This window comes from Cryptomeria japonica, chromosome 6 (genome assembly GCF_030272615.1).
Source record: "Cryptomeria japonica chromosome 6, Sugi_1.0, whole genome shotgun sequence".
Lineage (NCBI taxonomy): Eukaryota > Viridiplantae > Streptophyta > Pinopsida > Cupressales > Cupressaceae > Cryptomeria > Cryptomeria japonica.
This window is the reverse complement of record NC_081410.1, coordinates 203,168,947-203,195,464: the sequence shown is the minus strand read 5'-3', so window position 1 is coordinate 203,195,464 and position 26,518 is coordinate 203,168,947.

The following is a 26,518-nucleotide window of genomic DNA, read 5'->3' as shown; positions in this document are numbered from 1 at the left end:
TCTTAAATTAAATAGATATTTTATTTATTTAATTGATCCCACTTCTTCTATTAATTAAATAATTATTTATTTATTTAATTAATTCATTATCTTTTTCCTCTATGGCACATGTCATTTATCTCTTAATTTTCTTCTACCTACCCCCTTCGTTACTTTATTATTTCTTCGACCTACCCTTTAATCCTAGTCGACCATTTATTTCTTTCACCTCTTAATCTTATCCCTCCATTTTCAAAAGCATCTTCTATATAAGAGGATACTTTCACCATTATCAACCCTAATCAATATGTCTACCTTATGCAATCGAGCCTTCTTACGATCAATCAACTTCAACCACAATTTGTTCTTTGTTGAGCTATTGTGCATCTACAAAATATGAGAGCAAATATATCAAACAAGATCAATGGAGATAGGAGACAATGGAGATTGAAACCCTACTTGGCATGTGAATGGTAATATTGTTCATTTGTTGATTTCCACGTTCTTAGGTATCTTCATTGGTGTATGGTGAATGTTTGGTTGTAGAACTAGGGTTTTATTATGGTTGTTTTTTTGTGGTTTTACAATAGTTTATCATTATAATTTTTCACCGTATACACTATTAATTTAAAATGAATTCATTAAATGCCTATTTAAATAGAGGAAAAACACATTTGAAATATTTTTGAATAAGAATTATTTTTGTAAATGTTTGTCAAAGCCTATGAGATTTTCATTTTATGTTTACTACCTATATACATATAGAAAATATAAGATTCAACATATCAATTCATATATTGAAACTTAATTTCACATTTAGTTTCAACATATGAATTCATTATATTATTCATATTTAAATAATTAGATATGAAAGATTCTTTAATTTTTCAGAAGTCATTCATATATTATGATAATAATTGCAAGTATCTAATTAAAGTCTCCATTATTGATATTTTTAGCACATGAAAGTTTTAATTAGGCTCAACTGCATACCTTATATCATTTTATAGTATATTTCTCTATAAGATTGGCTAGTAAAATATATAATGCTAAGAGTTAAAAATAATTACTATATTTAATTTAGAACTTATGAGATTGCATTCCACTATGAGATTGTATTCCACTATGAAATGTTACCAATGTGGGCTATCAAATAGCATTTTTTGAATAAATATCTAGGTAGAAAAACCACATTTTCAGTGGTCTATAACACCCAAAAAGAATAGAAATTTTAGTGGCAGATATAAAAATTGAAAATAATAAATTATTTTGTAATGAGGCCTATGATTACTAGAAAAATATGGCTTGGATCTCAGTTTCTCATCAACAATGTCAATGGGGTCTTTGGTAGAGTGGTTACCATGTGGCATCCTCTATTTTTTCTGGCACCTTTGTCTCATTCTCAACTAGCTTTCTTGCAGTCTAATTATCTTCTCACAATGGCTCTTGGTTCCTTATCAATGTTTATGCTTCCAACACTAGACTGGGTAATCTTGCCCTTTGGAATGACATCTCACTTTTGATCCAAAATTCTCACTGAATGGTTGTTGGAGATTTCAACTCCCCTCTCTTCCCTTTGGAAAAGCTTGGGGGCCTCCTAGATTACTCTGATAGCATGACGGACTTGGTCGAGTTCATCAACAAGAACATATTGTTGGATGTAGATTTGGTTGGACAAAATTTTACTTTGTCCAATCATAGGAAAGGTGAACACCTCATCTAGGTTAGATTGGATAGATTTCTAATCTCGGCCAACTGGGATCTTGGCTTCAATGCCTCTCTACATGCCTTACCAAGGACGGTGTCTGACCACAAGCCCATTTTCCTGGTGTGTCTAGTATGGCATGCCAAAGATAGTTTTCCCTTTCATTATGAAATAATGTGGACATCTCATCTCGAGTTTAGGGACTGCATCAATAATTGGTGGAACACCACATTCATAGGAACACCAATGTTCAAGGTGGCTAAAAAATTGGACCTGATTCGAAGAAATGTGAGGGGATGGAATAAAAACACCTTTGGATATATTTTTGTTAGAAAGAAGGAACTTAGCAGCAAGTTGTTTGCAATCTACGAGCCAATTGCTCAGGGAGATCTCCTTGAGGCCACTCATAGAGAAGAGGAAGCTCTTAGAAGGAAATGGAAGGAAAATCTAAAACAAGAGGAAATCTTCTGGAAGCAAAAATCAAGAGTGCAATGGCTAAAGGGGATAGAAATTCGGCTTTCTTTCACATATTGGCTAGTAGGCACAAAAGGAGAAATCTGATTACTTGCTTAAAAACTGATCAAAACTAGGAAATCAAAGATGATGATCTTTTAGGGGCTATGGCCTTAGACTACTTTCGTAGGTTGTTTGAAGATGACAATAGGATCATGAATACTTCTTGAGATGATATTCTCCTCCAATGCCTCCCAACCTCCTTGAATGATGAGGACAATATTGTCATAATGGCCTGAATTATAGATGATGAGGTGAGGAAGACGGTCTTATCTATAGGTTCTTACAAAACCCTAGGCCCAAATGGATTCCTCCCAGCTTTTTTCCAAGATTTCTAGGACATTGTTGGTGTTGATGTCACCATGTCTACTAAGGTTTTTTCTAGAACAGGCAAATTACTAAAAAAGTTGAATAACACTTGCATTGCCTTGATCCCAAAATTTCAAGAACTCACATGCCTCAAGGACTTCAGACCCATCAACCTTTGCAACATAGTCTACAAAATATTTTCTAAAGTTCTTGTCAATGGGATTAAGCCTTTCCTTGATAGTCTCATTAGTCATAGCCAAAAAGGTTTCATTCCAAGAAGAAAAATCTTGTATGTTGCCATTACCACTCATGAGGTTATTCACTTTGTGGACAAGTGTCGCCAACCAGGTATGGTTTTGAAGCTTGACATTTTCAAGGCTTATGATAGAGTTAATTGGGGCTTCTTGTTTAAAATCCTTAGAAAGCTTGGGGTTGGTGATAGATTGCTTAATCTTATCAGGGAATGTATCACTACTATCAAATACTATGTTCTTGTCAATGGTGTCCCTAGAGAACCTTTTTGACCTTCTAAGGGAATTTGTCAAGGTGATCCCCTGTCCCCCTACCTCTTTATTCTTGCTGAGGTTATTGGAAGAAATTTTAGTTCCTTTGTTGGGGATTAAACCTGCCTCTTTTGTCCCCCCTATTGTTTTGCAGCAGTTTGTTGACGACACTACTCTCTTTAGGGTGGTTTCAGTTGTTGAAACTAAGGGGTGGAAAACCTTCCTCGATCAATATGCAGATGTGTCTGGTCAACTTATCAATTATGATAAGAGCAATATTTACTTATTCCATACTGTTGATAGACTCCAAAATAAGATCAAGGGTATTCTAGGATGTCAGATTGCCTCGCTCCTAGGTTGGATCATCCCTCACAGTTAAGGAAGTTTCTAACTCCTTTTGGAACTCCATCCTTGAAACAATATAGAAGAAACTTGCAAGTTAGAAATGCAAATTTCTCAATAGTTCTAGTAAACTCCAAGCTAAATTTTGATGGTGCTATCAAACATTCCTAGGGGTTTCCCAGTGCTGGAGGGGTTTTAAGCTCATAATTTGGTGATTTAGTGGTCGTTTATACTAGTAGTCTCAATGGATGTATCGACCATTAGGTTGAAGTCATGGCTTTGGTTTGGGGTCTTCGAATTGCCCTCTCTATTGGCATTTGTGCCATTGTCCTTGAAGGTGATTTCGAACTTATTATTGATATTGTCAAAGGGCTAAACCAAATCAATTGGACTATTGACAATATTATCAGAGACATTCTCAGACTAATCTTGGGGTTTGATTCCTTTGAAATTGGTCATATTTATAGAGAAGATAACAAGGTTGTTGATGGTTTAGTAATGATTTGTCTCCTTGCCCAAGGTTTGAGATGTTGGAGGATGAATTCCTTGCCCAATAATTTTTTACTACTCCTTGAAGGAAAGTACAACAATCAAATCCCCCATGGATAGTCATCTCTCTGTTAAAACCCGCCTTGCTCAATTGGGTTGTGGGTGCCTCTTGGGGTGGGAGTTTTTGAATTTGAAAAGACCCAGCTTGGTGCTGACTGGAAATGAGAGTTACATGATGTGGACTTCCAAACGGACTATCCAGTTCATGGTGACCACCTCATCATCATGACTTGGTATTGCCTTTGTCTATTTCTCTTAATGATGCAACTTAGTTGCATTGGAACTCATGTGACTCCCTTGGGGGATTATGCACTCATGAAAAGGAATGAGTTTCTATGGACATGTGAATATCTCAATAATGATGATTTTTTAAGCCCCAGTTACAAGGAGGCAATATTAAAATCTAATGTTCTTTCGCAAGGTAGGATTTACCTTTTGCATGCACCATACAGTTCAAAGGTTACTTGGAATAATTATGTTACTGCTGGCTCACATGCTTTCAAAAATTAAAATAATATTGTTAAGGATAAACTCATTCTAACAAGGTAGTGGTTCACTATCTCCTTTGCTAAAAGGTTAATGTTGATGATTTGTGAAAGTGCCTTGGTTGCAAATATCTATGAGTTAGCCATGGGAGGAGACTGGGTACGTTTTGAGCTTGATAACTTTAAGAAGGATTTGGTTATTTGGCAAAATTGTGTTGAAGGGGGAGTGTCGGAATATTTGAAGAACCTGAGGGGCATGATGAACAACTCTCAATTCACTTTTCTACGTCCTAGAATAATTGAAGAGTTGTTATTAGGGGAATCTCCTTTGAGGTCTCTAAGGAGGTTATCGCCCAAGCCACTGGCCTTCCACTGGAACGCAGGAGATGGAAGCAGACTAGCCATGTTGCCAATAGTGACAACCTTAACAAATTCTTCAAGGGGAAGGAAGCCCTTGTCAAATTGCAAGGCAACTTTGCCAAAGAGGAGCTTCAATACCCGTGATATTTGGTATGTTTAATGGTCATGCAATACTTTACCCTTGAGGGACACTATAAAGTTTTTTATTATCATCATATGCCTTGCTGAATCATTTCAGAAACCATGATCTTTTTTGTCTTCCTTTTTATCTGCTACATTCCCTGGAAAGCTCTATTAAGGAGGCCCTTGACCCTAAAAGAGAGGACACGAGACCTACCCCTCTCCACCAAGGTTTGATTTACATCCTTTATGCTTGTACCACTCAACCTTGTGCCCCTCATGTAACATAATGTTAATTCAACCCCCTCTACATGCATCTCACCCCTTGGCCGCGTTTGTAGGTGGAATAACCCTCTCTAGATTTTTCTAGCTCTCTAGCAAAGCCTTGGCTTCTTCAAGACTCCCTTCTTCCTCTATAACCATCACGAATTTGAGTGCCCCAACCTTTCCCTCTCCTCCTGCTACTAAAGAGTGGAAAACAATTTTCTCTAAGGGCAAGAGAAAATCTGCTAGAAAAAAGGAAAAGAATAGTAATTGTGAACTCCAGTTCCGAGGATACAGACAAAGAGGACCCTAATATGAAAACCAAGGGAAGGAGGAGGTCACAAAAAACTACCTCTTGGGATACTTGAGGGAAAAAGAGAAGAAACAAATTGCTAATGAAAGGGAAAAAAGAGAAGAAACATACTGTTATTGAAATAGAAGAGAATAAGGGAGAGATGTGGACATAGGGGATATTGGTGTTGGCAACGTGGGTGGTTCTAGTGCCCCACTGGGTCCTCAGGATATGAGTGAAAAGAATGTGGACCCTATTGACAATTTGGATGAAGTGACCCCAAAGGAAATTCTATAGAAAGTGGACTTAGTCATTGTGATGGCATCAAATATTGGTGATGAGGGGGTTGAGGGAAAGGAATGGGATGTTGTGGAAAAGACTGATAGGGGAAAGAGTAAGAAAAAAGGGGAAAAGAATAAAGAAAAAAAGAGTTTTCATTATGCTAAAAAGGATCAACAAACTGTGAAGATGGAAGAGAATGTTGAGTCGACTAACCAACTCAGGGATGGTGAAATACAAGCCCTTAAGCCTGATGTTCAATAGCTGAGGAGTTGTTTGGACAACCACGAGATGAATGATGAACTGCAAGATTTGAAGAAAGGGATAAAGGAGATGAACTGTAGGTGGGATACCAACTCACTGACATCAACAAGTAATGCATAGATCAACAACGACCCTTTGTTTGTTGTAGGACAAGGTTGTGGAAGAGGATACAGATAAACAAGCTTGCAAGAAACCTTACAAGTTCCTTATTGAAGATTAGGGCAATGTCCTTGGTCTGGTTAGGATTCGTAAGCCAACTCCCTAGGTCTAGGCCAATTTAGTTTTACGAGGTGTGCTCCCTATTGCTTTATTTATTTAGTACTCTGTTGTTAGACTCTTGTTTTCAGTTTTGATCTTTTGTTGTTAATAATGTTGTTAATAGTCTTTAGGCTGTGTTAAGGGTCAGTGCCCTAGTCAACGTGCTTTTATAGTAAAAAACATTTTATAGTAAAATTGGGGAGAATAGAAATTTTCTAAAAAAATTTAAATTTAAATTATTTGATAGTATATCTTTCAATGTTTGATGTAATTTTCAAATTACAATTTTGTTTAATACCAATGCTAGTTTCTCATGTTTAAAAATTAACTTTTATTCTCATCTTTTGTCTTCACGAAGAGATCTTGAATTCAACAAGATTCAGTTTTGATAAAATTTATTTAAAATCATTCAACTTTATCAACAAATCAAAAATAATATTATCTTTTAATATTAAATTAAACTTTAAATTTATTTTCTTTTGTGGAAGGGGGAATAAATGATTAGTTTGATGTGTTTTCATATATTTCTAATGCAAGAAGATAGAAAATGTTCTCACTAACTTCACGCTTCTCAAAATCCTACTTGGAAATTTCAAATCACTCCAATTTTTTTTACAGCAGCTTACTTGGCAAGTCCCCTACTTATAACTAAGGTTTCAGGGCCACATCATCAAATATGATGCCACATCAACATGCTTTTTGCCAAGGTGTCCAAAGCAGCCCCCTAGAAAACCCCAATAGTTGTGCAGCTGACATGGCATCACTGATTGGTTACTTTTTACAATATTAGTACATTTCTTAACAACTATTGGTAATTTGGTACATTTCCTAACAACTTTTGGTACATTTACTAAAAAAAATTGATATTTTTTGTTTCAGATAATAGGTTTTATTTGTTCAATTTTTGGAACAAAAGGTATCAACAACCCTCACAACAATTGGTACATGCTCAACCAGTGGGTCCTTTCCCCTATTATATGAGATGAAGGATAATATCTCAGTTCTGGAATCAGACGAAAAACCTCTTAAACATATGAACTATATATAATTCAATGAGATTAGATTTTTTATTCTATATCCACAGTTGCTCCCACAAATGTAGAATTTGCAGCTCCCCTGATCTGCATCCATGCTGCACATTCAATCCTATATCAATGCACGCAATCAAACACGATCTGCACAAAAATGGCGGATTGAATGTTTGCGATTCCATCTGAGAACACTGCACCACCGCACGCTCACGAAAGGTGTTCCCCACCAGATTGCTGCTCCGCCCTTCGTATCTCTTCGCCAGGTATGCCCAAAAAATCAACAAAATTAAACCCTAAAATTGATTAAAATTTGAGGAAACAGTATAACAGAGTTAGGTTTGTACCGAATAAGGTGAAATCGCTCTCTAATGGCGGGCACTTGTCCAATTGTATGCATCAGCGGATCAAAAGTATGCCCAAAAATCAGCAAAATAAAACCCTAAAATTGATTAAAATTTGAGGAAACAGTAGAACAGAGTTAGGTTTAGTTTGTCCCGAATAAAGCGAAATCGCCGTCTCTAACACTTGTCCAAACGTACGCATCAGCCGATCAAAAGTATGCCCAAAAATCAACAAAATAAAACAGTAAAACAAAGTTGGGTTTTGTACCAAATAAAGTGAAATCGCCGTCTCTAATGGCGGGCACTTGTCCAAATAGATCAAACGGTAAGGATCGGAAACATATAAATCAGAGTATGGAAGTGGATTTGCATTTGGTTACTCTGAATGCAAGTAAACAAATACAAATTTCTCTGTTTCATACGTTTCCAATCCTTACCATTTGGAGGGCAACGATCTATTGGGAAAACCAACAATCTGTTAGGGAAAACCTAGCGCGATCGGACTAATGGACTTGGCTATCCTTGGAAATTTCTTCAATTTCGCAGATCTTCATCATCTTTCACACATAAATTGCCTGGTAAATGTGACCACCAAGGGAGTTCTATAAATCCGCCCAAATAGAAACTTTCTATAAATCTGCCCAAATTGTGAAATAGAAACAGTAAAGTTACTTTAAACACCAACAGTGACCTTTCATTGATCTTGATAAAAGTTTCAGATGTCAAAAGGAAACATAACACCGTTTTTTTATGCCTCATTTTGTCACTGCAATCGTACCACCTGCTCTCAGGATTTGTCGCTCAATCTGCAATTAAACCAAAGCCCATTTTAGAACTTACTGCAAAATAACAATATTAAGCGTTTGCTTTGCAGCTGGTGTTTTATATTTTGTTCGAGTTTAGGAGTAGTCTTGTGGAGATTTTAAGTGATAATTGCCTGAAATAGATCTTCGAGCTTGTCCTTGAGAAGATAATACTCCTACTTTACTTGCAACCACCTGTTTTTTAAAGAGAACACAAAAAAAACAAATGATTAACAGATTTTATATAAGAGGCGATTTGCTAAATTGTTTGTAGAAATTGAGAAAATAATTGAAGAATCATCTCTGTTATAAGCACTTCAAAAGAGTAGAATGGATCTACCCATGTCTCATTTTTTCTTGACAGAATGGACGCATAAGTTCTTAATTCTCTGTGCACCTACACTCTTCAGTTCAAAACAAAAAAAGTAATGAAAGTGGTTAGCCGTTGACAACGCTAACTTTTAAACAGATAGTATGACTGTTACTAAAGGCCATTAGAGAAATCCAGTAAAAACTATCACTGAGAACAATTGCATCCCTTGAGATGATGCAAACAAGATTCCACTTTTATTTAATCCACCGGTTCCTTATTCCTGCATGTTGCCATGAAATCTTTATACTAGCACCTGTATAGAAAAAAAATAGAAGTTGCAGTCATCTTAGCTAAAAGAAAATAAAAATAGAAAGTTACAGTCATTAACTCAAATCAAATCTAATATAAAATTCAATTTTCTAAATGAAAACATGCTAGTTTTTTTTTTTTACTATTTGTTTATCTTTTGTAATTAAAAAAATAAAAAAATAGAAATTTGCAGTCATTAAAATCAAATCAAATCTAATATAAATTTCAATCTTCCCGGGGTTCTTTTTTTAGGTATGCTCTTTGAATCTTGTGTAAAAAATAAAAAATATTAATAAAAAAGTTTAGTAGAATAATCCACTTTTATTGGAAAAAATAAATAAATTCAATCTTCTAAATAAAAACATACTATATTATTTTCTTTATTTACTATTTGTTTATTATTAATGTGAACTCTTATAATACCAATATTATAGATTATGTTTCTCTACCTAATCAACTCTCAAAACACAACAAATTATATAAATATTTGATACTTGTAATAGGCCAACACTGTTATTATTCCAAAAAAAATAATTAAAAAATAATGTGAAAGGTATTAAAGAACATGCAGAGTGGTCTCTAAGTTATGGACCAATTTGAGACAGTCAAGAAAAAAAAGAAAAAAGGAGAGCACTTCTTTCATAAAATGAAGATTGCTTTTGTCCTACAGCAACTCTAGCTGACTATATTGCTGATCAAGAAATCCCTGCAACACAACTAAACAATCAAAACAGGATGATGCCCGCTTTAAAATAGAATTTAAGAATAAATGAAAATACAATTAAAATGATAATAAATGATAATATATATAACCAAATAAATAAATAGAACGAATTAAATAAAATCTTAATGACAATAATAAACAAGTTTAATATATAATTTATATTTATTAAATATTAATATTAATTTTGTTCTGTATAAGTTTGGTGTGGCTTTCATTTCATATTTAAATGGTCTATTATTATAAAGGTGCTTTGAGTACTCATTACATGTTATTGTCTGTTGTTCTGCAGAGGCACTTTCCTTTAATCATTTCTTGGTGTTGGGTTTGGGTGTGTTAATCATGTTCGGTTAAGTTGGGAGGGATGTCTTGGGTATCTTCGCTCGTGTGTTCTCTTGTTCGGTCATTCATTGATGATTACAGTGACGTGTTAGTTTGCTTCATTTCTGGGTTTTCAGTGAGAATTGTGGTTTCGTGACATGCTTGTTTCTACATTGTATTGGGTAATTTCACGTTGCCAGCCTGTTGCTTGATCCTCTGTCATCATATTTCGGGGATGCGCCTTACACACTTGTGGAGGTTTCTACGGTTTTTTTATAATGCTCCTTTGTGTGAATGGTATATATGGAAGTTCTATGGTTGGTTTTTATGTCTCTCTCTTTTTTGTCACTGCGTATTATATGTCTAAATGTTTTGTTTCGTCCGGAAGCTTTTGGTTCGGGTTGGTGGCTGGTGGTTATCCTTCAAATCTTGGAATCTACAGATCAATTGGTATCTAAGTTGGCTCCTTCTTTTGTTGCTTTTTTCTTGGATCGTTTTGTGGTCTTTTGTATGGATTGGATTTATTTTTGCTCCATGAGGACTTCAGCCTCCCCTCTTTCTCCTCATTTGGGTTTTGTTATGCTTGATCACAATGTTTATTTTGACAGGTTCTTTGATTATGGTTTCCTTTCTGCTATGTGGTATCATTCTAACTAGTGGTTTGGAGAATTGTGTTTCATAGACAGGGGTGGTTCAGAGTGGTGTTTTTTTGGCAGCAATGGCTATGCATCCTTCTGAGATCATACTTTAATCTTCCTCCTATATGCCTCCACTGGCGGCTTCCTTTATATCTAATGCAGCTTATGTAATTAGGATGGGTTTTTTGATGTAGTATGCCAATGGGCATTTTGTATTGGGTAGAATAGGCTTGTGTTACTTAAGCAATACTGAAGGGCTTTCTTACTGATTCTTTCCCTTCAGTGCTTTTTGAACTAGACACTGTAAATTTTAAAAAAAAATTAATATAGTTCAGTGGTTCTATCCACTTTTATCCAAAAATAAATTAATATTAATTTCATATTTATCAAAAAATAATATAAATTTTACAATATTATATTATTGACAAAATAACAAAGTAATTAGAAAACAAATGTAATAATAATAAATCCAGAAGAACTAAAATCAATATATATCAATTGGGGCATATGGTACATTAGACCAGCCTCATTCCTTTATTACAATAAGTAATTAAGTAATCTCATTTATAGTATATCTCATAATTCTATATTAGACCTTGCTATCAGTTCTACATCAATCTGACATATTTGGTAAGAAATAACTGTGTAATACTCTTCAGTTGGTTTCTCTTCACTTGGTTTTAAATCGCAACCATTTGATAGAGAAAGGATAGGAATCAAGATATTTGTCCCGACTTACCAAGATAGTCCACAAGGGGACATCATTACAACCAAAATAATTATTATTGTGTTTTCCTATCAAGCTGACTATATTGTTGATCAAGAAATCCCTGCAACACAATCAAAATAATTATTATTGTGTTTTCCTATCAAAGTAGAAGCCTGTCACAAACTATGAGTATTCAAAACCTCACACAAGCCATGAAAAATTATATATTGGAAACCAAAAAAAAACAGTCAACCCTCATAAAGTAAATTGATAAGATTATTGTACTCTTGTTGTAACTCAACATTAGCCATCCAAGCCTTCACAAAAAGCAAAAACAATGACCTATTTATGACAGTGTAAGCTTTTTAATCAATCATAGCTCATTCTCTGTGTCCATGTATGCACAGGATTGATGGATGTCGCTACCTTTTAATTTAAATTTTTTAGTTTTTTTTTTATCAATAAACGACCAAGCTCAAAATTTTATAACTTAATAAAAGAAATTACACGTTGGAATAATAGAAAGTGTCCAGGATATCGGAGTAAAGTAAAGGGGCAGATTGGAATCAATCCCCTATCTAGGATTTGAGCATTCAAAGATACATAGGATTCAATTCATTTGCAAAAAGTAACAGAGGAAAGAGCAAATAGCCACAACCAAAATATAGCAAAACCTCCCAAACGCTAAGCAAACGAAGAAGATGAAGAGCTTGTTGATCTTGAAGAGGCTCTCCCCCAACCTCTACCCCTGCCATGACCCCTGCTCCGACCCCTACCCCAAAGATAGCCACCACCGCTCTCTGGAACATGATGGATGTTTTATTGTGGTTGAGCAGGCAGGAGGGCCATATCGTTTGGTTGGAAGGGAGGAAGAAAACCATTGGCATTCGCATAATCCTTAAACAATTGTTCCCTCCTAGCATCCTGAGGCTGGTGGTCCAAAATTTTCCACCTTAGAAAATCAACAGCTACCCTAACATTCTACCTATGCTCTCTCCGAGCCCGACACTTTAGGTCTAGAATAAGGGGATAGAAAATGACCGTTTTCCCATAATTGTGATTTGCATAGGCATCTGAGGGCCTAGACACACTGGAACCCGACAATGCATAATATAATACCTTATCAAGACCTCCCAAGAGCTCTAGATCAAACAATTTCTCAGCCAGAGCAGAGGTGACCGCCTTTGAAAACCCTGCATCAAGAACCGAGGCCACAAACCTCGAAGATATTTGTGTGTTGTCCCTTAAAAATTCAGTCCTGTTAAGATGATCTTGCTCCAATATCATTTTTGTGGCTAGGATGACCAAGGAGTCAACAAAATGAACTTTATGAGAATTGTAATCTTATCAATTTACTTTAGAAGAATGAATAAGTAATCCAGGGAAAACCAGGGGATTTTACAAAAGGGGACATTACATTAATTATGTTCATAAGATCAAGTAGTCTTTGAGACCTATGGATAGTTGACAAATAGATAAGCATGAAAAGTTTAAAGCAGAAAAATATGACAATACTTACTAAATATTTTTTCCTCCTGTATCTTAGATCTTCTACTGTATATCCTTATTTCTATTTTTATATAGACTTTCCAGATGATTGTGCATATTTGATTCCAACTCTATAAGGAGTCACAATCATGAAAGCATTTGTAGAGGCATTATATAGTCTTTACAAATTAATCCAAGCCCAAGAATTTTAAACTTTGGAATCACATTCACCAAAGTTGTGCAGAAGCCCAATACCTACTTGGAATTATATATTAACAAGCGTGAATAATATGTATGACATACATGTTTAGAATTTCACTTTCCTTGAGATAAAAAGAAGAATCTGATTCAGGAGCACCAGAGTAGTTCAAACCGGCATTTGGATTTGTTCTCGGTGAAATATCGATTCCGGTATTGGTATGTTCTTACCGATTGGTTTTGCAGTGTATGGAGCGAAGATGAATCGGGTTGCGGGTGGTTTCCGTAACTTGCAGATCATTGAGCGATGTTGTTTTGGGCCGTGTTCGATGTTTCCGGAGGACCGCGTGGAGTTTTATGCATTTGAAGATGTTCTTGGTGAATTGGGTCGACATGTTATCGTTTACACGTTTCATCATGAACCGGTTGGCCTTTGGCTGACTTGATCAAGTTGTTATTGCTTATGGATGGTATAAAGGGAATGTTTAGAGATTCATTTTGCAAGACAAAGATAGGAGGAAGAGATCGAGCGAAGATGTAGTTTCCGAAGAGATTCTGGTCCAAGGGGACTAAAGTTCGGAGGGACTGAGGTCCGAATTAGTGCAAACTATTACCAAAGTCCTTTTTGTTGAGCAGAAGATCTGAGGATCTTAGATTTGTGTTGTATGGATTGTTTTGTAATCCTGGGTTGTGCTCTAGCATGTGTAGCCACTAAAGGCTTATGTAATTCATTAAATGGATATAGTGATGGATTTATCTATTATCGGTTATATCATGTGTTGCTTCTGCTGGTTAGGTTTCTCTTTATTCGTTTACCGGTTAGATCTTGTGTTGTGTTACCGGTTGTTGGTCTCTTGCATGGTGTTTTGTGTTATAGGTTGCAAGGCGGGGATGTCCTTCATTGGATCTCCCTACCTTGACTGCATTAAGTGGTATCAGAGCTGGTTTGTGAACCTATTGATCAAAGAAGACCCAGTTATGTACTGGTTGGTTGGAAAGGAAGTTGAGGCAACTTGTGGACTTGTTCAAATCGCCGAACGTGAGGTAGTGCAAGGCTTGCAAGTAGATCGCCGAGCCTAAAGCTTGAGCTTGAGGCAGTTAGTGGATGGAGACTTGAACAAATCGCCAAACCGAGGCAGGCTACAAGGTGGACCAGTAGATCACCGAGGAGAGGCAACCAGAATCTGTAGTTAGACCGTCGAACCCCTGAGGTAGTTGCAAGTACCTACTGATAAATCGCCGAACCAAATCAAGTGATGGGACTCACTTTTCAATTAACCTCGAGAGTCTGATGCAGGAGCACCGAAGTAGTTCAAATCAACATTTGGATTTGTTCCCGGTGAAACATCGATCCTAGTATTAGTTTGGTATTGGTATGTTCTTACCGGTTGGTTTTGTAGTGTATAGAGAAAAGATGAATTAGGTTGCGAGTGGTTTCAGTAACTTGCGGATCGTTCAACAATGTTGATCTGGGCCTTGTCCGATGTTTCCAGAGGACCATGTGAAGTTTTATGCATTTGAAGATGTTCTTGATGATTTGGGCTGACATGTTATCGTTTACATGTTTCATCATAAACCAGTTGGTCGTTGGTTGACTTGATCAAGTTGTTATTGCTTGCGGATGGTATAAAGGGAAAGTTTAGAGATTCATTTTGTAGGACAAAGATAGGAGGAAGGGATCGAGTGAAGATGTAGTTTCCAGAGAGATTTTGGTCTAGGAGGACTGAAGTCCGGAGGGATTGAGGTCCGGATCAATGCAAAATAGTGCAGATTGTTATCGGAGGCCTATTTGTCGAGCAGAAGATTTGCGGATCTTAGATTTGTGTTGTATGGATTTTTTTGTAATCCTGGGCTGCGGTCCAACATGTGTAGCCACTAAAGGCTTATGTAATTCTTTAAATGGTCATAATGATGGATTTATTTGTTACCTATTATATCTTGTGTTGCTTCTACCAGTTAGGGTTGCTTCTACCGATTAGGTTGCTCTTTATCTGTTTACTGGTTAGATCTTGTGTTGTGTTACCGATATCTTGCATGGTGTTTTGTGTTATAGGCTGCAAGGCAGGGATGCCCTTCATTGGATCTCCCTACCTTGATTGCATTAGAATCTAATAAATACAAGCTTATTCCTATAATAGTTAGCACAAGTCACATCATAATATTCCAAATCCATTGAGAATTTGTGTGACAGATTTGTCCTACTTAGTTCAAGAAATAAAGAAAATGAGAAATGAAAAAGGTTTCAAAACATCTTTACGAGTAGCCATGGCAATCATTTCATCCAGTTGTGAAATTATTTTTATAATAGTATTTTTTAAAAAGAATTATTTTATTTTATTTATCATGCACATTATTTGCCTTTTATTAACTAAAATATTTTATTATTTATATTTTAATAATTTTATATATTATTTTATGTTCTATATTTTTCATGTCTTTTACTTTTAATTTATTTAAAAAAATATACTAAATATTTTATATTTATAAATAATTTTATTAATTTATTTATAAAATAAATAATTTTTTGTTTTATTTAAGTGAATTGTGGAATGAGGGTACATATCTTTTGAAAGAAACCATAATTAAAAAAGAGAAATCACATGAGTAGAAGAGAAGGATTTTGATAGAAAATATCAATAAGAAGAACTCCCAAAAAATATGAGAAAGAAGCTAGATGACATATATCATAACCTCCAAAACCACATTATTTGTGCATATACAAAAACTTTGGAACTTCTACTAGAGCCTTGCTACCTCAAAAGTTTCGTTTATTTTTGTTTTAGTTACTCTTTATGAGGATATCATCCATGCTCCATTATGTATCATTATTCACTAAGTCCTAAGCTTCCATCCTTGATTTTTATGCTTCTCATCTCCTTCCCTTTCACTTGTGTGATGGTCCATAGTTTAGTTTTGATTTCTTACTCGTTTGAGTAATGGATTGCAGTTAAAGTGGAAGCCAAATTATCATTATTCTACAAGAGATCTAAAATATTCTCATCCAATAATGCTTAGTGGATGTGGTCCTTATCCTCTAAATTTTGCTTCATGTAGTACTAAAATCATCTATATCCTCGTGTGTTCTTCATTAAGGAAAACTATTCATGGAGATGAAAAAACACGAGCCTCAAAAGAATGTTTTATAGGTTATGCCTAAGATAAGTCATTTGGTCTTGAGAAAGGTTAAACCCAAAAGACACATCTTGAAATGTGAGATGCATAAGCTTTTCCATAAAAATCTCATGATTGTGCCAAATAAAGTCTTTGTTTGGGCTACCTTCCATTTTTTCATTTGATCAATTCTTCAGACTGTTGGTACTTCTTCCATTTGTATCTTTGAATTTCACATGTTTTGCCTATGTTTTTCATCTGATTCGGATTTGAGTAGTGTCATTGAGGGCACTCATGCAGATTCATGTCTTCTTGATCCTGATCATCTTTTGTTTCAGAGGAGGTTCTTATTTCAGCATCTTAGCAGACTTTATACGACAGATTTTGTAGCTTCTTCATGCTTTAGTGATTCTTCATGCTCATCTTGTGTTCCTATCTTTTGGAACATTTTTGTTTGGAGGCTTCTTTGTCCTTCACTTGAGCTTTCATCTCTTCTTGGATAGGAGTTTTGTTCCCACTGGGTTTTCTCCTTTTCTCCACTTTACAAAGATTTCATTGTACTTGGGTACCTCATTAGGCCTTGTTGTTGGGACCTATTTTTTTTTTAGCTTTCTAGCATCTAGCCCTTAGTTTTTTTAGCTTCTCCCCAACTTCATCTTAAGGGGGGGTGTTAGAGTAAAGGTATTAGTTTACTTAATTAATTAATTAAATCAGATTGATTTAATAATTAAGTCACCTTTTCTCTATTTCACTTAAGCTAAATTTAGGAAGTTAAACTTAGGAATATTAATAATTAATTAATTATTAATTATTAATTGCTTTTAGGGTTTATGTTTTTTGGTTTTGATCTCCTTTTATAAGGATTTCAATCCCTTTGTAATCCTTAACCAATTTGATTATTATTATTGCATACTTTTTCTCTAGGTTTTCAAAGCAATCTTTGTGTTTTGTGAATCTTCCATTGTTGTGATAGGTTATTTGCATACAGGTGTTCACTGGATTCTGTGAGGTTGTATTTCACAACTTTAACACCTAGATCTATAAGAGATATATAAATTGGATTTGCAAAATGGATTATAGTCTTCCATAGGTGGATCCCATTCTTCCTAGAGAAAAGGATGTATAGGTTCTAGAAAAGTAATCTAGAAGAAACCTAATTCCTTTTACTCTACTTTGTATAAAAATGAATTTATTCTCTCTTGGTTTTGTGTATGCATTAGTTATCAAGTGATAATTTTTCTTAGTTCTCAATTGTTAAATGTACCTTTCCTAAGTATCCAATTTTCTTTAGGCATCAACAACCTAGCATGAAGGATTTCTCATATCATTTTATAATTTTAAACCATTTTAGTCATGGTAAAATTATTTCCATCCCCTTCTACCTGGTTTCATCCTTGGAAAATAGTTTATCTAAGCATGTTGAGAACCCGGATAATCCGGTCCTTCATGAGGGGCTTATCATGTTAATCATGGAGTATGTCAAAGCTCATGAAGTGAAACCCTCCCCCATGGATAAAACCCACATTTCTGTCTCTAACCTTAAGGTGCACTTTGTTTCTGACGCGGAGATGGAAGAGGATGATAGTGGCACTACCATGGATTGGCGTGATATCAAGGATTCAGAGGACCCCAAGTATAGACCAAAGAAAGACAGGGGGGCTATGGTGACCCTGGGAACTAACAATAGTAGAAAAACCAATCCTCCACGGTGGGTGGCAAGAAAATTTAAATCTAGTAGCAGGAAAATGCAAGACCTGGAGAACCTCATTAGGAAGAAAATGAAATCGACCAAGTCAAGTGGGTCCAAAGACAAGGACCACGAGATTATGTTGGACATCCCCATCAATGTGGATAACAAGAAACAAGGGATGGTGAATAAAGAGAATGAAGGTGATAAAAAGGGGCAGAAGGTGTTGGAAGACCTGATTTTGGAGGTCACTAGGGGCCAGGAGAACTACTGGAAGTGGGTCGATAAGGAAATTGGAGCCCTAAAAGATGGAATTAAGGGAATTATTGAAACTTTCATGGAGTCCCCTAGGCCTAGTAAAACTGAGAAGACCATGAGCATGATTTAGAAGATATCTTAGGATGTTGAAACTATGAAGATCTTCCATGAGCGCAAAATTGATAAGTTGGAAGAGTATGTGAATGACATCAAAGACAACCTGAATAGTCTGGTGGAAATTAGCAGGGAGCTGATGAGTAATAGTGTTGAAGGTTTGGAGAAAATCAATGCCATGATGGCTGACTATAGAACCAAACCCATAGCTAGTGATCCTCCCTTGGGGGAAAAATAGAAAAATAATGCTTCAGAGGGTGGCCAGAGTGTTGTTGGAGGGAAGACTAGTCTGGGCCCCTATACTAGGACTAGGAGCCAGAGCCAGGACTAGGGTACCTCTAGATTCATCTTGGAGGATCTGGAGAAAATCAACAAGAAGATTATTAATAAGAATACTCAATTGGTGCACTCGCTCAGTTGAGGGCCTTTTCCTATCTTTTTTGGAGACTTTTCGTTTTGTTTTTTGGTGTTGGGTCTTTGTGGGGTTTATCCCTTGTTTCACTTATGATTAATGTCTTTTTGGCTATTGGCCTCGGTCTGTAAAGCTTTGGGTTTCAGGTCCCTGTAAAACATGTTTATCTTTATCAAAAAAAACCTAGCATGAATACCTTCAAAATGCAACCCACCTAATAGGCTCCACCCACAAGGTTCATGTATAGAAGGACCCCTCCTTCCAAACATGATATTTTTCAATAACAAGTTCAAATACCTTGCGGAATCTCTATGCCATGTGATTCATAATATCATGTTGCTATGATATCTTCCTGAACTTCCCAACTTTGAAGGAGTAGGAGATACATTAAATCTTTCATTTCAAAATGCATAAACTAAATAAATTCATTATTTAAAATTAACCATTAAATTGAACTTGCTACAAACATGAATAGAGCATTTTTTAATTAATGATTAATCACATAAAAGAAACCTATTTAATTTAGTTCCTTAATTAAAATGCGTAAACACACATTAAATCAAATTAAATACTCAATTTTACCACATGCAACCCAAGAAAGCCATCCAAATACACGACCCGCAAGCCCAAACGAAAAGGGAAACCAACGGACTACTGACGACGCTCACTTGAGCACGACTAGGGTAAAATGAGGGTTTTACGACCACCTAATCCAAACTCTAAGGACCAAAGAGGTACACTCAAACTTGCGAATCTAGGTGAAGACGAACCTCACACCTGCAACCATGAGTCACACAAGCATATATATATATATATATATATATATATATATATATATATATATATATATATATATATATATATATATATATATATATATATATATAATGAAAGTGTTAGCCCGAGATTAATAACATGAATCAGGAGAACAAATAAACTTACATAAAAATCGATGTGAAAGCACCTTTAACAGGTACACACAATAATCATAATATCTTACTACAACATTACGTAATGGTAAATCAACCACCCAAGAATGCCACATAAAAAGGTCAACCAAGGTCAAACCGGTTTTACAAAGTTGACTAGGGTAGGGGCACTACATCCTCCCCCCCTAGGCTCTGACTTACTCCCGGAAGTCGTAAAGCTAGCACGCATTAGCCCTGAAACTCATTTAACAAATATCAATTTGCAGATATGAATCTTTTCACAAATAATTGAAACATTATTGCTAAATCCTCTACGAATATCGTCATCCATTGACAAGATACATCTAAATCTATACATTTCTTATAACATTCTAGGAATTATCTATAATCATAGCAGAGAAACAAAAAAATTCTACCTTTCATCACACCAAATTAAAGCATACAAAGAGGTAAACAACAATTACCATACTCACCTACCAATATGACAAGAAACATGCCATCATGATCAATTTCTTTTACCAATCCATCCTCATCACAAAATTTTATTGCATAGAACTAGCTTCAAAGTTCAAATTTTACAACTAAGTTAACTTCCAAGAAATAAGAGCAACCTATATAACTAAATTGTTTACACTTGCCAGGCATATAAAAATCTTTCCAATGACTATGTCCCATAACATAGTGACAAGATAACACAATTTTACTCCATGATTACACATAATAACCATCCACATAACTAAAATGCGCAACTCAAAAGGTCACATGTGAGCATGTCTAATGCTCAGTCATAGATAATATGCACAATCAACATCTCTATGCCTGATCTTAGAACAAATAACATGATCATAAATATCCAATATCTCACTCAAGGGCTTGATGGTGCTAGGGCACACCATAGCGGTGCTACCTTCCATACAAGACCCTCGTGAACATCCCTTGTTGTGTAAGGTGGTTAGCCTCCAAGAGATAGTCACCACACATAGGTAGGTAGTGGATCCTAGCTGTTTCACAGCCTCACATACTGAGTATTATACTATAGTAATAAGGGAATGCTTCCTTTGGGATGGGGTCATTGTAGGATTTTTCCAAAGAATCTAAGGGAATATATTTGTATTGGTTACAGGCTTCTATAAGCATCTATCCACCCCCTTCCCATATATTTAGAATTTTATGTATTTTTTAATTATTTTTGTCACTTAAAATTAAAAAATATTTTGAGAGAAGAAAAATGAAAGATACTTTAATAAAATATTTTAGAGTTAATTAATTAATAACTTATTAAGTATGTTATGAATGGCTGATAAATATAAATATTTATAGTTTATTTATTAATTTGTATTATTTTAAATTATCTATCTGTATCATTATCATTTTTAATATTTATTTATTTACATTCTATTTACAATTGTAATATTTAAATTCTTTGAAGAATTTTTACAAAGAATCTAGAGGGAATTTTTTTATGTCTTCTTCATTTTTTCCATCTTTTGGGAGGAGTTTTTTCTTCATTGGGTTCTCTCCCTTTCTTCACTTTATGAGAGATTGCATTGTACTTGAATACATCATCAAATCTAGTTGTTTGGGCCTAGTTTCTTTATATCTATCTAAGCTATTCTTAAGTGAGATGTTAGTGTAGAGAATTCCATGGCATATTCTCTTATGGATTTTTTTCCCAAAGACAAGCTTACTTAGGTGTGCATTTTAGCCTTTATTGAGTTTGCATGCAACTTTTCTAGGTGGCATGTTTGATCTCCTTTGCACTATAAATATGTACATTTATTGTGAGTTAATAAATTGATAGTTTTTCCATATTTTTGTGATATCTTCTTGTTTGCAATATTTTATGTTTTTGAATAGCTTTGTAAGGCATGTGATTTCATGCCATTCATTGCCCAACCAGTATTGACAATCAATCTAGTGTATATTGGTTAAACATACTTTTTGAAGATTAGGAGGAGATACCTAAATGAGGCTCCATCCTACAATGACATATGAATGTGACCCCTTATTAGGTTACTTTGTTAGAGAGATCTCAATGAAAAACTTCCAATTGAAGAGTTCATTTGTGAGACTATTTTCTCCATGGATAAGGACAAGAATCCAAGTTTTGATTACTTCCATATTGAATTTAATAGATCCTTATAATGGGATATTGTTGTAAAGGTCTTCACAAATTCTATCATGAAGCTTACATTCTATAATAATATAAATAGAAGTTGTAGTCACATAAATCTGTCCACTTAATTAAATGAATACTTAGTATTTATTTGATTATTTAACCATCAATTAATAATTAATTAAATTAATATTTAATTAATTCATCTTAACCCTCTTCTCCTATTAATTAAATAAATTATTCAATTTATTTGATTTAATTCACTTAACCAAATTCATACCATTAATTAAATAAATAAATCATATTTGTTTAATTAAATCTTCTCTCACATTTAAATAAATTAATATTTATTTAAATCCCCCAAAATCCCACCTCTCACATTTAAATAAATAAATCATTTATTTAAATCACCTTTATCCTCCACCCACTTGTATTTTCCTACAAAAGCAAGTTGCACAACTATTTTAAATAAATTATTTATTTAAAATCCTATTTATCCTCACCCACTTGAAACCTTTAATGGTTTCCCTTAAAGTATTCAAACTTGATGGCTTTAAAGTCTTCAAACTTGATGGCTTCCTTCTAGAGTCTTCTTAAGACTTTAATGGTTTTCCTTAAAGTCTTCAAGCCTTTAATGGTTCCCCTCAAAGTCTTCAAGCATTTTAATGCTTTATCTTCCTTTTTCTCATTTAAATAAATTAATATTTATTTGAATATTTATCCAAATACTTGCACACATTTATTGAAATAAATGAATTTTTATTTTAATAAAATCATATTTTCCCTCACCCACCAAATCCACTTGCAAAATCTAATCCCCTTCTAGATTCTTCTAACCCCTTCCTAATTAACTTAATCCATCCCCTAATTATTGTCACATTCCTAAGCAAAATGGAGTCACTTCTCAAAGACTCCAAAGTCTTTGAAAAGCAATTAATGCTTTGTGTGTTCAACAAATTAACCCTCAAAGTCTTGGATAACCTTTGAAGGCTTTCAACCTTCAACCACTTAATCCCCAAAGTCTCCAATAACCATTAATGGTTAATTCAACCCTCCCACATGGTTAAAACATTTGTTTTGACTCAACCTCTACCCAACCCAAAGGTCTCATCAGGCCATTAATGCTTTGACCATGATTATCTCTTAAACATTTGCACAAAGGTTTATCCTTGGATTAACTCTTAATCCAATGGGTAATCTTAATTTAGACTTGACCCTTACCTTCTAGATAACCATGAGGTCTTCTCAGGCCTTTAATGCCTCCAACCTCTTCTCTCAACCCAATCCTATGTTGAAACTTGTCACCATTTTATTGGTGCCAATTGTGCACATGGATCCCCAACTTTCAATCCTAACCCTTGTTAAGATTGCTCAATCTTAACCCTTCATTTCCCTATTTCTTCTATAAATAGAACCCTTCTCCTCAAGCAAAAGAAAAAACATTTTAGAGTATTGTTGTTATACCGGCATTAGCATAGAGCTTTTTCATAGCATCACTATCTACTCTTGCATAGTATTTGCTTATCATATTCAACCATCTTGAATCTCCATATGGCATCCATGGCTAGTGCTAAAAGCTGAGAGCTACACTCATTTGGGACTTGGAGAGGAGAGAAACAAGGGAGAAGCATCAAAAGGCATCATGGAAGCATCTTAGGGAGGCTCTTCTCCTTTCTTTTATTTTGTTAAACTTCTTTCATGCTTTTTGAAATCTCTCTTGATATGTTTGGAATGGTTTTTAGTTCTTTGTTTTGTTTTTATGGTTGAAACTAACTTATTAACATTGAACTTTGTTGTTGCCTTGTCCCCATTTCCATGACATCATTTGGTGAACCCGACGTGAATCCAAACACCAAAAAGATCAATTTTTTTTTTTTTAACCAATAACATGTTTGAATGTTGAAAATGTCACACAGGTTGCAATTTTGACACTGTTTTGGTGCGTTTGGCATTATTTTGGCGCTATTCCCCCTGTTTCAGTGCTTTTCCCTTCTCTGTCTTTCCCTTTCTTTTAATACGTTTGTGTTAAATAGTGCCTCTGTTCAAACGCAGACTAGCGCTATTGTAACAAAACGTTGTACAAATCACTTTGTAACAAAAAAAAAATAAAAAAACCAAAAAAAATAAAAAAATTTAGGCTTGTAGAAGCCCACCAAATAGGCGGATTTTACTAACTATTTTTCTCTTTTGTGCAGATTTAAATTAGATTAAAGAGTAGATTTATATTTTTTTACTAACTTGTTTTTGAAGTTGGTTTTAAAAATGAATTCACTTTTTATTTTGGTTTAAAATTAACTTCACATTTCAAATTTGGGCTTTTGAAAAAGAATCACACATTTGTTTGGGGCTATTAAAAAGAATTTCATTGTTCAAAGGTAAAAAGAACCACAAACTTATACAAAAACAACTTTATTTTTTTTGCAAGTTAGAAAACAAACTTCGTTTTGGTGCTTAAAATCAACAAGGCAAATTTTATTTCTTGCATCAAGATAAAACTCACAATCCACACTTCCATTTTTGGTGCAAATAAAATTCACAATCAACTTGTCTCATTTTCAAAGCAATTTTACTTCATGCAAACGTGTTTTTCATTAAGTTGACCAGGATTTTCAAATTCTAGTTTACTCAAACAATTGCCTTTGAAAATTAAAAAGAACACCATGATTGTTGGAGCAACATCTCCAAATAGTTAGATCACATTGCAATGATAGATTAAAAAGAACAAGTGTTTTTCGTGCTTGGCACACTTGTGCAAAGAGTTGGTCGAGTGGTCCTACCTCTAACACACACTATCCTCTCCCTTGGCTCTCGTGGTCCTAGGTGCAAGAGAAAAGTGTTAGTAACACTCAAATTTTATCTTTTTAAGAGAGGCCTGCCAAGGGATCGATACTCTTGGGAACGACCTCGAGCGGTAAATCCTTCGAGCCGCTATAGAAATCAGGTGAGAGCGAAAGCTGTAGCCTTGGGTATAGCTGTTCCTACAGTGTAACTGGCCGAAAGGACAAATGGGCCCCACCACCAGTTACAAGGCTCTTAAGTGAGTCACTGCAGAATGAACTTATGTCCAAAGCCATCGAACATGACTAAACACCTTTAAGTAGTAGCCCACCTGTTCTATTGATTGAGGATATTTGAGGTATAATTTAGTGCAAGAGCATAGAAGGTTTTGCTCCCAAGATACTCACCATACATATTTCCTTGAGTAGAAACATAGCTTTTTGAAAAGTCACTTGTGGCTTGATAAAAGTGGTGACTCCCCCATCATAGGGATCATCTATTTGTTATGCTCGTGCAAGACTTAGTATATCACATCCTTACCTGCCACGGCGGGATTCATAAGGTATGTAGTACCAAAGTCGAAGAAATATCAAGATGTGGGCTAAATTTATCACAACTGGCCATTTGACCTTAGGGATAAAAAGTGTTTGAAGTGTGTTCGTTTTACAGACCTAGTGCAAATTGAGCCGACTTCAGGCTTTGGAATTACACCTTAAAATAAATCTAAAGGAAGGGTCAAAAACAAGTCCAAGGATTGGGTTGATCTAGACCCATACTCATTTGTGCCTTTTGAGGCAACATTCTTGTGTTTGTGTGCTTGCTTTGTTTTCTTGTCAAAGAAAAATCAGAAAATCAATCCCAAAAACAAAGTATTCATCCAACATCTGTCAACACAACCAAAAATACCAAAAAACAAAGTACAAACAACACAGAGTCACAACTTTTATGACCATTCTTCACATCTTGCGAAAGAAGAAGTGTCATCAGAATATTACCTTGAAAAGAAGACCATTAAGCTCAAAAGCTTTAATCAAAAGGAGGAAATTCTTCTATCTCAATAGACAAATCTTTGTCTCACATAGAGTCTTTCTACATCGCATGCGTCTATACCTTCAAGGTAAAACAAACGAATTTGATTCTGAATCATTGAACCGCAGAGTTTTTATGCAATATAGAGCTCTGAGTTATCACAAAAATCAAGGAGGAAAGATTAATCCTAACTTTTTCCCCAACATCTGTATCACCTACAACACAGCTCGAGAAGTGCCACCAACGCCTGAAAGGGAAGAGATAGAGTTTGTCCCATTTGTAACACAAAGTTTTTATTGAAGTTGAAAAACATTTTCATCCATCATCTCACTCATACATCATCACTCCATCATCAATCCATCCCAAAACTCTCAAAACATTAAGAGGTTCTTGTCCCAAGATTCTCTTTTAGATATTGCTTGAAATCAAACACATCACATCACTTTTTAGATTGTTTCTACATCTAGGATAAGCTCATCCTAAGAGACACATCTACGCAGGTTAAAACTAGTTCATGAGTGAATCCTCTCATTGCTAGGTAGTCAAAATCTGTAACACATCTCAGATTTCTCTACACCTTATCACATCCAAACTTATCAAACAAACAAGCAATTCAAAGAAAGGAATTTCGGTTATATCTACCTTAAAAGTGCTAGAGATCCCCATACAACACAAATCACCAATCATCAATCTTTTCATCACCAACTCATCATCATCTTCAATCAACTTCAAAACAAACTTGCAAACAAAATGGCTCAAACCCGATCACGATCAAGGCAGCGAGAAATAGAAATTGAGGAAGAAGAGGACAACCTCAATGAATTTCAAGAAGCACCTGGAGGAACTGGGAATGATGAAAACCCAGGTACACCCACTCCTTCAGCAATCGAAAGGGTTCAACATAACCCTCATTTTAACAGATTATTTGATGAAATACTAAGGAGCAACGCAGATGCTCACTTCTTAAGACTTGCTCAAGAAGGAGCCAAA